The following is a 12,134-nucleotide window of genomic DNA, read 5'->3' as shown; positions in this document are numbered from 1 at the left end:
TTCTCATCAAGAAGCTTGTTCTCTTGTAGGATAGCTATATTGAAAATTCATAAAATTACAATACAGGGAAAGGAGTTATAAATTTGATGGGGGCAAGGCAACCTAAATGTAGTAGAAGCACAAAAGACTAAGGCTCTGCATCAATTCAATATGTCTGGTGTAACACAGTTCAGCATTACAAAGGCTCTATAAGACTTTATGCCTTAGACTGCAGGATCTGTGAGGATGACCATGAGACCAGGACAGAGTGGCTTTACTTCATCTCTCTTCTAATGGGCACCAGAAGATTATTTAGATGCTGCCACACACCCAGCCATCCAATTCTCCTCTTTAGCTCATATTTGTTAAATGAATGACTGAATGAAGACTTTATTTACTTATTTGAGTGGGAAGATGAGAATCAGCTTTCATAGTGATAGGTGTGGGTTTCTCCAAGTGGCATCAGAAAGGGAACTAACTTTCTTAGCTTTTGAGAAACAAAATAATGGAATGGCAGACACTGGTTGAAATATGTTCATTATTACTGACAACAGCCAGATTAGAGCTGAATGTAGGAGCCTATTGGACCTGCAAATTGAATTTCAGAGCTAGCCCAATATACCTGGCCAGTCCCAGAACACTGAATATGGATACACTAGATGTCAACTTGTTCCAAAAGAAGAGTGGTTGATCTGAGTCTAGCAAAATGGGTTTATCAACACACTTACCAATCAGATGTCATGTAATTTACACTGGTGTAGAATGAGATAAGGAGTAAAGAAAGACTTCAGGCACATGAAAGGAAATTTCAGGAGTGGGAAATAATAATTTCTCTCTAAAAATGTATAAGATAAATTGGTGTAGGTAAGAGTCTGGGGGTCAGAATTTCACTTAGTAGGACTATGGAAAACCCTAAGTAAAAAGTAATAAAAATCGCCTGACCAAGAACAAAAGCTACCATTTATTGAGTCCTGCCAAGTGCTTTATAAATATTAATTTATTTGATTTTGCAGCTATATTATGAAATTTTATTACTCCAATTGTCTATATTAAGTGCTGTATGCAAGCTCACACACCTAGGAAATAACAGAACTAAGATCTGAGACCAGCCTGTCAATCCCCAACTTCTGTCTCCAAGCAGTTTTGCCCCCTGCATCTGAAGGAGGGGATTCAACATCTCAGAAATAAATGCATCTACAAATACCTCTTAAGTAATGGTGGAACTGTTAAGGAAGAGAAGGAAGCCAGAGATAAATCTGAGGGTGCATGCCTGGATGACTAGGATCATTATATTGCCATTAACAAAAGTAGAGATGTTAAGAAAAGTTTTAGGGGAGAAAGAGAAAAGTTCTGTTTTGGTTATGTTTAATTTGAACTTACCAAGACATATCTACAACAATGTTTATTACAAATGTGAAATTAGAAATTGAGATTTGGAGTCAGGTTTGGATTTATGGATTCTGGAATAAGAGGATAGTTAATCAGGGTCCATCATGTATCATCTCATTCATCAGAATTAGGGATTCATCTCAGGGGTTGAAGGGCCATCTAGAAAGCAGGAACAATGGGAAGACATGGGAAGACATCTGTGTGTGGTGATAGCATAAAAGAGGAAAAGAAAATCGGGGGCAGGGGATTAGAAAATACCCACATTTAAAGGGAGGGAGAAAAAAAAAAGTGCTTAAGAATAAGCCAAAGAAGTTACAATCTGAGAAACAAAATGCAGGAAAGTTTTGTGATAGAGCAGCCCAAGAAATAGATCTTTACAAAGAAAAACATTTGTGTTAATACAATGTCTTGCTGAACTGTTAAGAGGAATGGAAAAGGAAATTTGATTTAGTAATACTCAAGCTCTGGATGACTTTTATGAAAAGATTCAGCAAAATAAAGAGTCTTGAACTTGAAATTGGAGTGTTTGGGTCACACATGGGAATAACTAACCTTCTGAAATATTCAAAAATGAAATACAAATGTGATAGTAGATAGTAACTTACAATATATTGTCAGCAAGAGGAGATCCTTTTTTTTTAGTGGAGGGACTTGAGTCCATTATTGTAAGATCGACAGAACAGAGCCAGAAGAAGAGAAGAAAAAGAAAAATAACATCTGATGAAAGAAGATTCCAAGCAGATGCAAAAGAGTGTGAAAGAACAGCAAAAACAACAAAAAAGTAGCTGAGTTACCTGTTATGTCCCTGCAGATTTTATCTTAATTCCAATTCCCATAGTCCTTTCCTTCCAAGGGGTCCCTGGACTTGAGCTCACATTTCTACATTGTTATTCGAGCTGATGTTGCTAATTTCTAACTTTGGTTCAATTTTCTGTAAGATTTATAATAAAATTATACTAAATCTTTATAGCCACACCTCCTTTCGATCCTGACATCAACTACACAACATGACCTACTGGAGCAAACTTGGGAGGTAGGTGTGTGTAGCATCAAATCATAACCCTGATACTGAGCAGATCTCTGATTCTAAATTATTTTGGCCTCAGTTTCCCCACCTATAAAATGAAAATTGACATGCTAATTTTGTAAGATTGTTAGAATATATTGAGACCAGTCTAAGGAAAGCATTTGACAACAAATAGATATCGAGAAAAATACAAATTTCCCCCTCTTTTATTTAAGATGTTTTATACTATTTAGTACAAGGAAATATGCAAAGGTTAGTCTTTGGTAGTGAGAATTACATGGCAGGAGATAGAAACAGAAACAGAAAAGATGAAAATGCATATTCACTGGCGTGTGATTCAGTAAAGAAGGTGATAATAAGTCCGTCAGGGGAGAATGGGAGGAGAAAGGATGGATTAAGAATTTTTTTCAGGGTGGAAACACTGTGGAAGAAATACTCGGGAATACTCGTCATGTATGTGTGTGTGCCCTTGTGTGTGAGTGCAAGTGCATGTATGTTTTATATCCTAGCAAATGAAATGGGTTTTTTGTAAAATCTTAAATAAACATAAACCAGCTTAATAGAAATATTCCAGCCATTATATTTAGGCATATCTCACTTTTCTAAGACTAATTCATTCACTTATTCAGCAAATATTTTGGGGATTCTGAATAATTATCAGGCTCTGTGCTAAGCAATAGTGATATAGAGATTAAATAGACTGCTTGACTCTCAGTAATATTATATCCCAGCAGGAATAAATATCTGTAAACAAATAATTGGTGGGTCATAAAAATCATATGGGGAGTTTCCATTCTATCGTGGTGAGTAGGAATCAAATATTTGAGAAGCCCATGTGAATGAAGATGAAATAAAGAGACCTCAGATAAAGGAAAATTTAGAGAATTATTTTCCAGAATGCATGCTGTATAAAAAATACTAATGAAAATTCTTCAGGCTTAAGAAAAATCATACTAAATGGAAGCCTGAACCTCAAGAATAAAGAGGAACAAGAATAGTAATATCTGGTTTAACAAAGAATATTTTTCTTAAACTTGTTTAATTTATGTATGACAGTTTGAAGCAATAATTGATGGAGGTTTCTATGTACATAGATATAACATATCTGAAAAATTATAAGATAAATTTCAGCGGGGATGGTCAAATGGACCTATGCAGTTGCAAGGATTTTACATTTTGAAGTGGTACAATGTTAACTCTAAGTAGATAAAGAAGGTTTATGTATAACGCAATTCCCTACAGCATGAACAAAATAATACAAAGAGATGGAGCCAAATGCCAGTAGGCAAATTAAAATAAAAAAATAAAAGGTATTCAAATATTAAAAAAAAATAACTTGTCAACCAGTCTGTCCCCCCACCCCTTTCTAAAGATGTATGCCTAGTATTCACTCTATTGGATGCTGGAGTGCACCAAAGACCTGGGTAGGTACAAGCCCTGCCCTCAAGGGACTCATGATAAAAAAAAAGATTATTCTAAAGTAATAAATTACATATTAACTACAGGAATATTTTTATTTCAGGGAATGGATAAATTTCTGGACACAAACAGTCTATGAAGACTGAACCAAGAGGAAATACAAAACCTGAACAGACCAATAATAGGCAAGAAGATTGATTCAGTAATCAGCAGTCTCCCAACAAAGAAAAGCCCAGGACCAGATGACTTCATGATGAATTCAACCAAACCTTTATAGAAGAATTAACACCAGTACTTCTCAAACTATTCCTGAAAATTAAAACAGAGGCTAGTCTTCCAAATTCATTCTGTGAGGCCAGCATCACCCTGATACCAGAACCAAAGAAACAACAGAAAAAGAAAGCTATAGGCCAATATCCTTGATGAACTAGGTGCAAAAATCCTCAATGAGATATTACCAAACAGAAAACAACAGCACATCAAAAACATTATATACCATGATAAAGTAGAATGCATCCCAGGGATGCAAGGATGGCTCAACATACATAAATAAAACAATGTGATTCACCACATCAACAAAAAACATATGATGATTTCAACAGACTGAAAAAGCATTTGACAAAATTCACCATCCATTTATGATAAAGACCCTCAACAAATTAGGTATAGAAGGAAAATATCTCCATATGATAAGAGCCATATATGACAAACCCACCTCCAACATCATCCTGAATGGGGGAAAACTGAGAGCTTTTCCTTTAAGAACAGGAAGAAGACAGGAGTACCTACTCTCACCACTCCTATTCAACACAGTATTGGAAGTATTGACCAGAGAAATCAGGCAAGAGAAAGAAATAAAGGGCATCCAAGCTGGAAAAATCAAAGTCAAATTGTCACTGTTCACAGATGACATGATCCTATATGTAGAAAATCCCATAATCTCTACTAAAACATTCCCAGAGCTAGTAAATAAATTTAGTAAAGTTGCAAGACACAAAATCTATATGCAAATATCAGTAGCATTCTTATACACCAGAACTACCAGATAAAGAAATAAAGAAAGCAAGGCCATTTATAATAGCCACCAAATTAATAAAATACCTAAGAATAAATTTAACTAACTAAATGAAGATCTCTACAGTGAGAACTATAAAATTCAGCTGAAAGAAATTAAAGAGGAAACCAAAAGATGAAAAGACATCCCATGTTCATGCATTGGAAGAATTAATTTGAAAATGTCCACACGACCCAAAGTGAACTACAGATTCAATGCAATCCCCATGAAAATAACAATGATATTATTCACAGAAATACACACACACACACACACACACACACACACACACACACACACACACACAGAATCCTAATATTTATATGGAACAAGAAGAGACCTCAAATAGCCAAAACAATCCTGAGCAAATAATAATAATAATAATAATAAAACTGGAGACATTACACTACCTGTCCTCAAATTATCTTACAAAACTGTAATAATAATAACCAAAACATCATGGTAATGTTATAAAAACAGACACATGGACCAATGGAACGGAATAGAGAACCCAGAAATCAACCCATATACTTACAGCTCACTGATCTTTGACAAAGGCACCAAGAACATATATTGGGGAAAAGACTGCCTCTTCACTAAATGGTGCTGGGAAAACTGGATATCTATAAGCAGAAGCATGAAACTAGACCCATACCTCTCACAATATACCAAAATCAAAATGGATTGAAGACTTAAATACAAGACCCTAAACTATAAAACTCCTAGAAGAAAACATAGGGAAAACACTTCAGGATGCAGGACTAGGCAAAGACTTTATGAATAAGACCCCAAAAGCCCAAGTAGCAAAAGAAAAAATAAACAAATGGAATTATATCAAACTAAAAAGCTTCTGCATAGCAAAGGAAACAATCAACAGAGGGAAAAGACAGCCTACTGAATGGGAGATAATATTTGCAAACCATACATCTGACAAGGGATTAATATCCAGAATATACAAGGAAGTCAAACAGCTTAACATTAAAAAAAGTCAAATAAGCCAATTTAAAAATGGGCAAGGGAGCTGAATAGACAGTTTTCAAAGGAGCACATACAGATGGCCAACAGGTACATGAAAAAGTGCTCTACATCACTAATCATCAGGTAAATGCAAATCAAAACTGCATTGAGATCTCATCTCTCCCCAGCTAGACTGGCTATTATCAAAAGGACAGAGAATAACAAATGCTGGTGAGGATGTGGAGAAAAGGGAACTTTTCCACACTGTTGGTGGGACTGTAAATTAGTACAGCTATTATGGAAAGCAGTATGGAGGTTTCTCCATACAGTCCAGCAATCCCACTTCTGGGTATGTACCCAAAGGAATAGAAATCATCATGTTGAAGAGACACCTGCATTCCCAAGTTTATCACAGCTCTGTTTACAACAGCTGAGTTGGAACCAACCTAAATGTCCATAAACAGATGACTGGATAAAGAAAATGTGGTATATATACACAGTGGAATACTACAAGCCATAAAAAAGAATGAAATTTTGCCAATTTCAGCAACGTAGATGAGCTTGGAGAAAACTATCTTAAGTGAAATATGACAGGCACAGAAAGAGAAATACCTCATGTCCTCACTCATGAGTGGGAACTAAGGAAGGAAGGAAGGAAGGAAGGAAGGAAGGAAGGAAGGAGGGAGGGAGGAAGGAAGGAAGGAAGGAAGGAAGGAAGGAAGGAAGGAAGGAAGGAAGGAAGGAAGGAAGGAAGGAAGGAAGGAAGGAAGGAAGGAAGGAAGGAAGGAAGGAAGGAAGGCTGAAATAAAATGTTGTACTTTCAGAAGGAGGAACAGACCTATCGTTACTAGAGGTGGGAAAGAGGGCAGGGGATGGGGGATAGGGAGTAACTGGGTAAGGGATACAAAAAGTAATTATGATTTGTAATAAGGAACATGCTAATAATATTGATTTGATCATTACATACTGTACACTAATACTGTTATTCAACTCTGTACCTCATAAATATGTATAAAAAAGATATCAAGCAAAATGTGAGTTGAAGAATTTGTTGTGATGAATTCCTCTTAATTTCTCAAAGGAAAATAATAACTCCCTTAAAGACATGTTTTGGAGAGATCAAATAAGGAAATTAGGAGAAAACCTATGCTACTTGTATATCTAGTACACAAAAATTTTAGTTTTATTTTTTCCTCACTTGAGATAAATGAAAATTTGTTATGCCAATAGGGTCTTAATAAACTATACTGTTTACTAAATTGCTTGCTGCTCTGGTAAGCTAAACTTTGGTTTATTCATTAGGTATATTCCAGAAAAGTGATGTGTGTTCACATTCATTAGACCTTGTGAGTGCTTTGTTTGTTTGTGAAGAGCAATGATTCTTTTATAAGGCAAATACTAATTTGGAAGTATTAATCAGCAATTTGGCTTTTCTTATGTACATTAGTGGTTTCACTCAGAATTTTTGCAAATATTGCATTTCACTTTGTCAGCACAACAGTAACATGCTGGACTATTGATTATACGATATGTCTGCTGTGAAAGTAAATTAACGCTTAAGAGAAATATTACCCAGAAGCCCAAATTTATGGAAATGGTAGATTAGGATAATTATCCTTTCAGCAGCACTTGATACTTCATGATCTGTAAAGTAAAAACAACTTTTACCATAAATAAATTTAAAAGATGCTAAAAAAATTCACTACTATACAATCACTGGTACTCCAAATTTAGGGGTTAGATAAATAAGCCATTTGATTCTAAAATAACAGATAAACACTGTGCTAGAGATTGTTAAAAGCTTGTTGGCTTGAAATGGAATGATTTTAGTGGGCCTGTGAATTCAAAGAACAGAATAAACAGGATATTATCATCAAATTACTCTAGCCTCTGAGCTCTCTCAGACCCCACAGTTCTTTCTGATCTTCCCTCTAGAAGTAGTTCTTCCTTTGTCCCTGAGTGACAACTTAGCCAAGAAACATCACCTCTTTACTTACTATTAGGTAACAATAATAATAGTAATAACAAAAACAACAACAAAAACAACAGCAATAAAGCAGATGCTCCCTTCTGTCCTTAAGAATGGTCCATAGTCTCAGTTTAATCAGATATCCAGTCTTTGGAAATAATGTAAGTTAAAGCTTTTCCTGTCAATTGGCTCAGCCCACTGCAGATCGAGAGCCTGTAGAGAATAGAGGACAAATTTAACTTTTTCACCATTTCTCCTGCTTCCTCCAACTTCCTAACTCAGCTTCAGTTCTTGATTCCTTCAATGTTGAGATGGGAAGGGAGAGAGATAAAGGACACCAACTGTCTTACTTAATTGGTTCCCTTTGAAATATGTGTCTAGTAACCTCTTGAGCTGAGTTGAGACTTTTCCTGTGGGGTGATACTGTAGATTCTTGGGAGATCTCCCGTATCTCTGGGGATTCTCTGATGTGGAAATTTGGTTGTCCACAAAGAGCTCACCCTTTAATCCACAGTGTCACCTCCACACAGACGCTCTCATCTCATTCTTATCTTTCTCTGCTGTTTTTGAAAATTGAAACATAATCAATTATACATACTTGTGGGGCACAGAGTTGACTATCAATACTTGGGTACGATATGTGAAGATCAAATCAGGATAATTAGCGTATTCATCATTATAAAACATACTCATTCTCTGTGTGCATTAACCATTTTCTCACTCACTCCCCTCCCCCTGCCCCTTTCCCACCTCTAGTAACCACAGCTCTCCCCTCTCCTTCAGAAAGTTTAACATATTATTATGATTGTTGTTTCTTTCCTTCTGTCTTTCATTCTTTCTTTGCTCCCACTTATGAGTGACAACATGAGGTATTTCTCTTTCTGTGCCTGGCTTAATTCAACTAAAATAATTTTCTCCCAAGCTCATTCATGCTGCAGCAAATGGCAGAATTTCATTCTTTTTTATGACAGAGTATTCCATTGTATATGCATACCACAAATTCCTTATCTAGGTCCATCAATGGACATTTACTTTGGTTCCATATCTTGGCTACTGTAAATAGAGCTGCCATGAACATGGAAATGCAGGCATTCCTTTGACATGATGATTTCCATTCCTTTGTGAATATACCCAGAAGTGGGATTGCTGGATCATACAGTAATTTCTATCTGAGAAACCTCCACACTGCTTTCCATAATGACCCTCCTAATTTATAGTCCCACCAAGAGTACTGAAGAGTTTCCCTTTCTCTACATCCTCACCAGCATTTGTTATTATCAATCTTTTTGATAATAGCTGGTCTAACTGGGGTGAGATGATATATCAATGTGGTTTTGATTTGCATTTCCCTGATGATTACTGATGTTGAACATTTCTTCATGTGTCTGTTTGCAATTTGTATATTTTCTTTTGAGAAACGTCCATTAAGCTTCTTTGCCCATTTTTAAAAATTGGATTATTGTTTTTTACTGTTGTTTGAATTCCTTATATATTCTGGGTATTAACCTCTTGTATGTTATATATAATTTGCAAGTATTTTCTCCCATTCTGGAGGTTGTCTTTTCACTCAGTTGATTGTTTCCTTTACTAAGCAGAAGCTTTTTAGTTTGGTATAATCCCATTTGTTTATTTTTTTCTATTTTGCCTGTGCTTTTGAGGTCTTATTCAAAAAGTCTTTGCCCAGTCCTGCATCCTGAAGTGTTTCCCCCCTATGTTTTCTTCTAGGAGTTTTATAGTTTCAGAACTTATATATAAGTATTTGAGCTATTTTGAGTTCATTTTGGTATATGGTGAGAGGTATGGGTCTAATTACATTCTACTACATATGGACATCCAGTTTTCCCAGCACCATTTGTTGAAGAGGCTGTCCTCTCCCCTGAGTATGTTCTTGGTGCCTTTGTTGAAGATTAGTTGGCCATAAGTATTTATTTCTGGGTTTTGTTTGATTGATTTCTATTTTCTCGATTCTGTATTTATTTCTGAGTTTTGTATTTTCTTTCTGAGTTTTGTACTTGTATCTGTAAGTATTTATTTCTGGGTTTTGATTGACTTTGGGATTCTCTATTCTGTTTTATTGAACTGTGTGACTGTTTTTATGCAAATATCATGATGTTTTGGTTATTATGTTTTTGTAGTATGATTTGAAGTCAGGCAGTGTAATGCCTCTGGTTTTATTATTTTTGCTCAGGATTGCTTTGGCTATTCGGGGTCTTTTTTGTTGTTTCATATGAATTTTAGGATTTTTTTTTCTATTTCTGTGAGGAATGTCATTGGTGTTTTTATGGGGATTGCATTGAATCTGGAGATCACTTTGGGACGTATGGACATTTTCATGTTAATTCTTCTAGTCCATGAACATAGTATGTCTTTTCATCTTTTTGTGTCCTCTTTAATTTCTTTCAGTAGTGATTTGTAGTTCTCATTTGTAGAGATCTTCCACCTGCTTGGTTAAATTTATTCCTAGGTATTTTATTTTTTGATAGCTATTGTAAATGGGCTTGCTTTCTTGATTTCTTTTACTGGTAGTTTGTAGGTGGAGTATAAAAATGCTACTAATTTTTGTGTGTTTACTTTACATTCTGCAAATTTACTGAATTCATTGATAAGCTCTAAGAGTTTTTAAGATTGTTTGATCAGCAAACAAGGCCAATCTGACTTTGTGTTTCCAGTTTGAATGCCCTTTATTTCTTTCTCTTGCCTGATTGCTTTCGGCTTGTACTTCCAATACTATGTTAAATAGGAGTGATGAGAGTGGGCATTCCTGTCTTATTCCTGTTCTTAAAGGAAAAGCTTTCAGCTTTCTCCATTCAGGATGACGTTGGTAGTAGGTTTGTCATATGTGGCTTTTATTGTGTTGAGATACTTTATTTTTTTTTATATCTATTTTTTTTTGAGAATCCTTACCATGAAGGAATGTTGAATTTTGTCCAATGATCTTTTGCATCTATTGAGATAATCATATAGTTTTTGTTCTTTATTTTGTTTATGCGGCTTATTAGTCAGGGTTCTTTAGAGAGGCAGAACCAATATGATATGTTTATAAGTATATGAGGGGATTTATTAGGGGAATTGGCTCACATGATCATGAAGAGGAGTCAAAGGATAGGTTATCTGCAAACATGATGCTGGTAGTGTGGCTCAGTCCAATTCCAAAGGACTCAGGTCCAGGGAAGCTGATGGTTTAAGTCTTGAATACTGGTAGCATGGCTCAGTCCAAGTCAGAATGCATCAGAACCAGGGAAGCCAATGATTCCTTTATTGTAAGTCCTGGAGCTTGACAGCTGAAAAGTCTTGAATTCTGATGTTTACGGACAAGAGAGTTGAGTATATCCCAGCTCCAGCAGAGAAAGACATTCAACTTTTCCTCCATTTTTGCTCTCTCTGGACCCCCAATAGATTTGGTGCACCCCACCTTTATTGAGGGTGAATTTTTACAATAGCTATCAAAAAATAAAATACCTAGGAATAAATTTAACCAAGCAGGTGGAAGATCTCTACAAATGAGAACTACAAATCACTACTGAAAGAAATTAAAGAGGACACAAAAAGATGAAAAGACATACTATGTTCATGGACTAGAAGAATTAACATGAAAATGTCCATACGTCCCAAAGTGATCTCCAGATTCAATGCAATCCCCATAAAAACACCAATGACATTCCTCACAGAAATAGAAAAAAAAATCCTAAAATTCATATGAAACAACAAAAAAGACCCCGAATAGCCAAAGCAATCCTGAGCAAAAATAATAAATAATTTTACCCAGTCCACTCAGGCTCACTTGCTAATTGTTTCTGGAAATACCCTCATGGACATACCTAAAAAGGTAGCTTTACTAGGTTTCTAGGTATTCCTTAATCAAATCAAGTTGACAAATAGAATTAACCATTACATGGGGTGTATCACATTTATTGATTTGCTTATTTGCATATGTTGAACCATCCTTGCATCTCTGGGATGTATCCCACTTGATCTTGATGTATGATCTTTCTGATATTCTACTGTATTCTGTTTGCTAATATTTTGTTGAGAATTTTTGCTTCTATGCTCATTGAGTATCTTTGTTTTTAGTTTTCATTTTTTAATGTATCTTTGTCTGATTTTGGTATCAAGGTGATGCTGCCCTCACAGAATGAGTTTGGGAAAATGGCTTCTGTTTCAATTTTTTGGAATAGTTGGAAAAGAATTGGTATTAATTCTTTTTTTTTAAATTTTGGTAGAATTAAAAGCAAAAATGTTATTTCAAAAAGACTCTCTTTGAGATCATAAATTCTTTCTTCCACTTGATCTAGCCTGCTGTTTAAGCTAGTGGCTGTATTATTTTTATTTTGTTGAACGAA

The sequence above is a fragment of the Cynocephalus volans genome, chromosome 11, assembly GCF_027409185.1.
Source record: "Cynocephalus volans isolate mCynVol1 chromosome 11, mCynVol1.pri, whole genome shotgun sequence".
NCBI classification, from domain to species: domain Eukaryota; kingdom Metazoa; phylum Chordata; class Mammalia; order Dermoptera; family Cynocephalidae; genus Cynocephalus; species Cynocephalus volans.
This window is presented reverse-complemented; position numbering follows the sequence as displayed.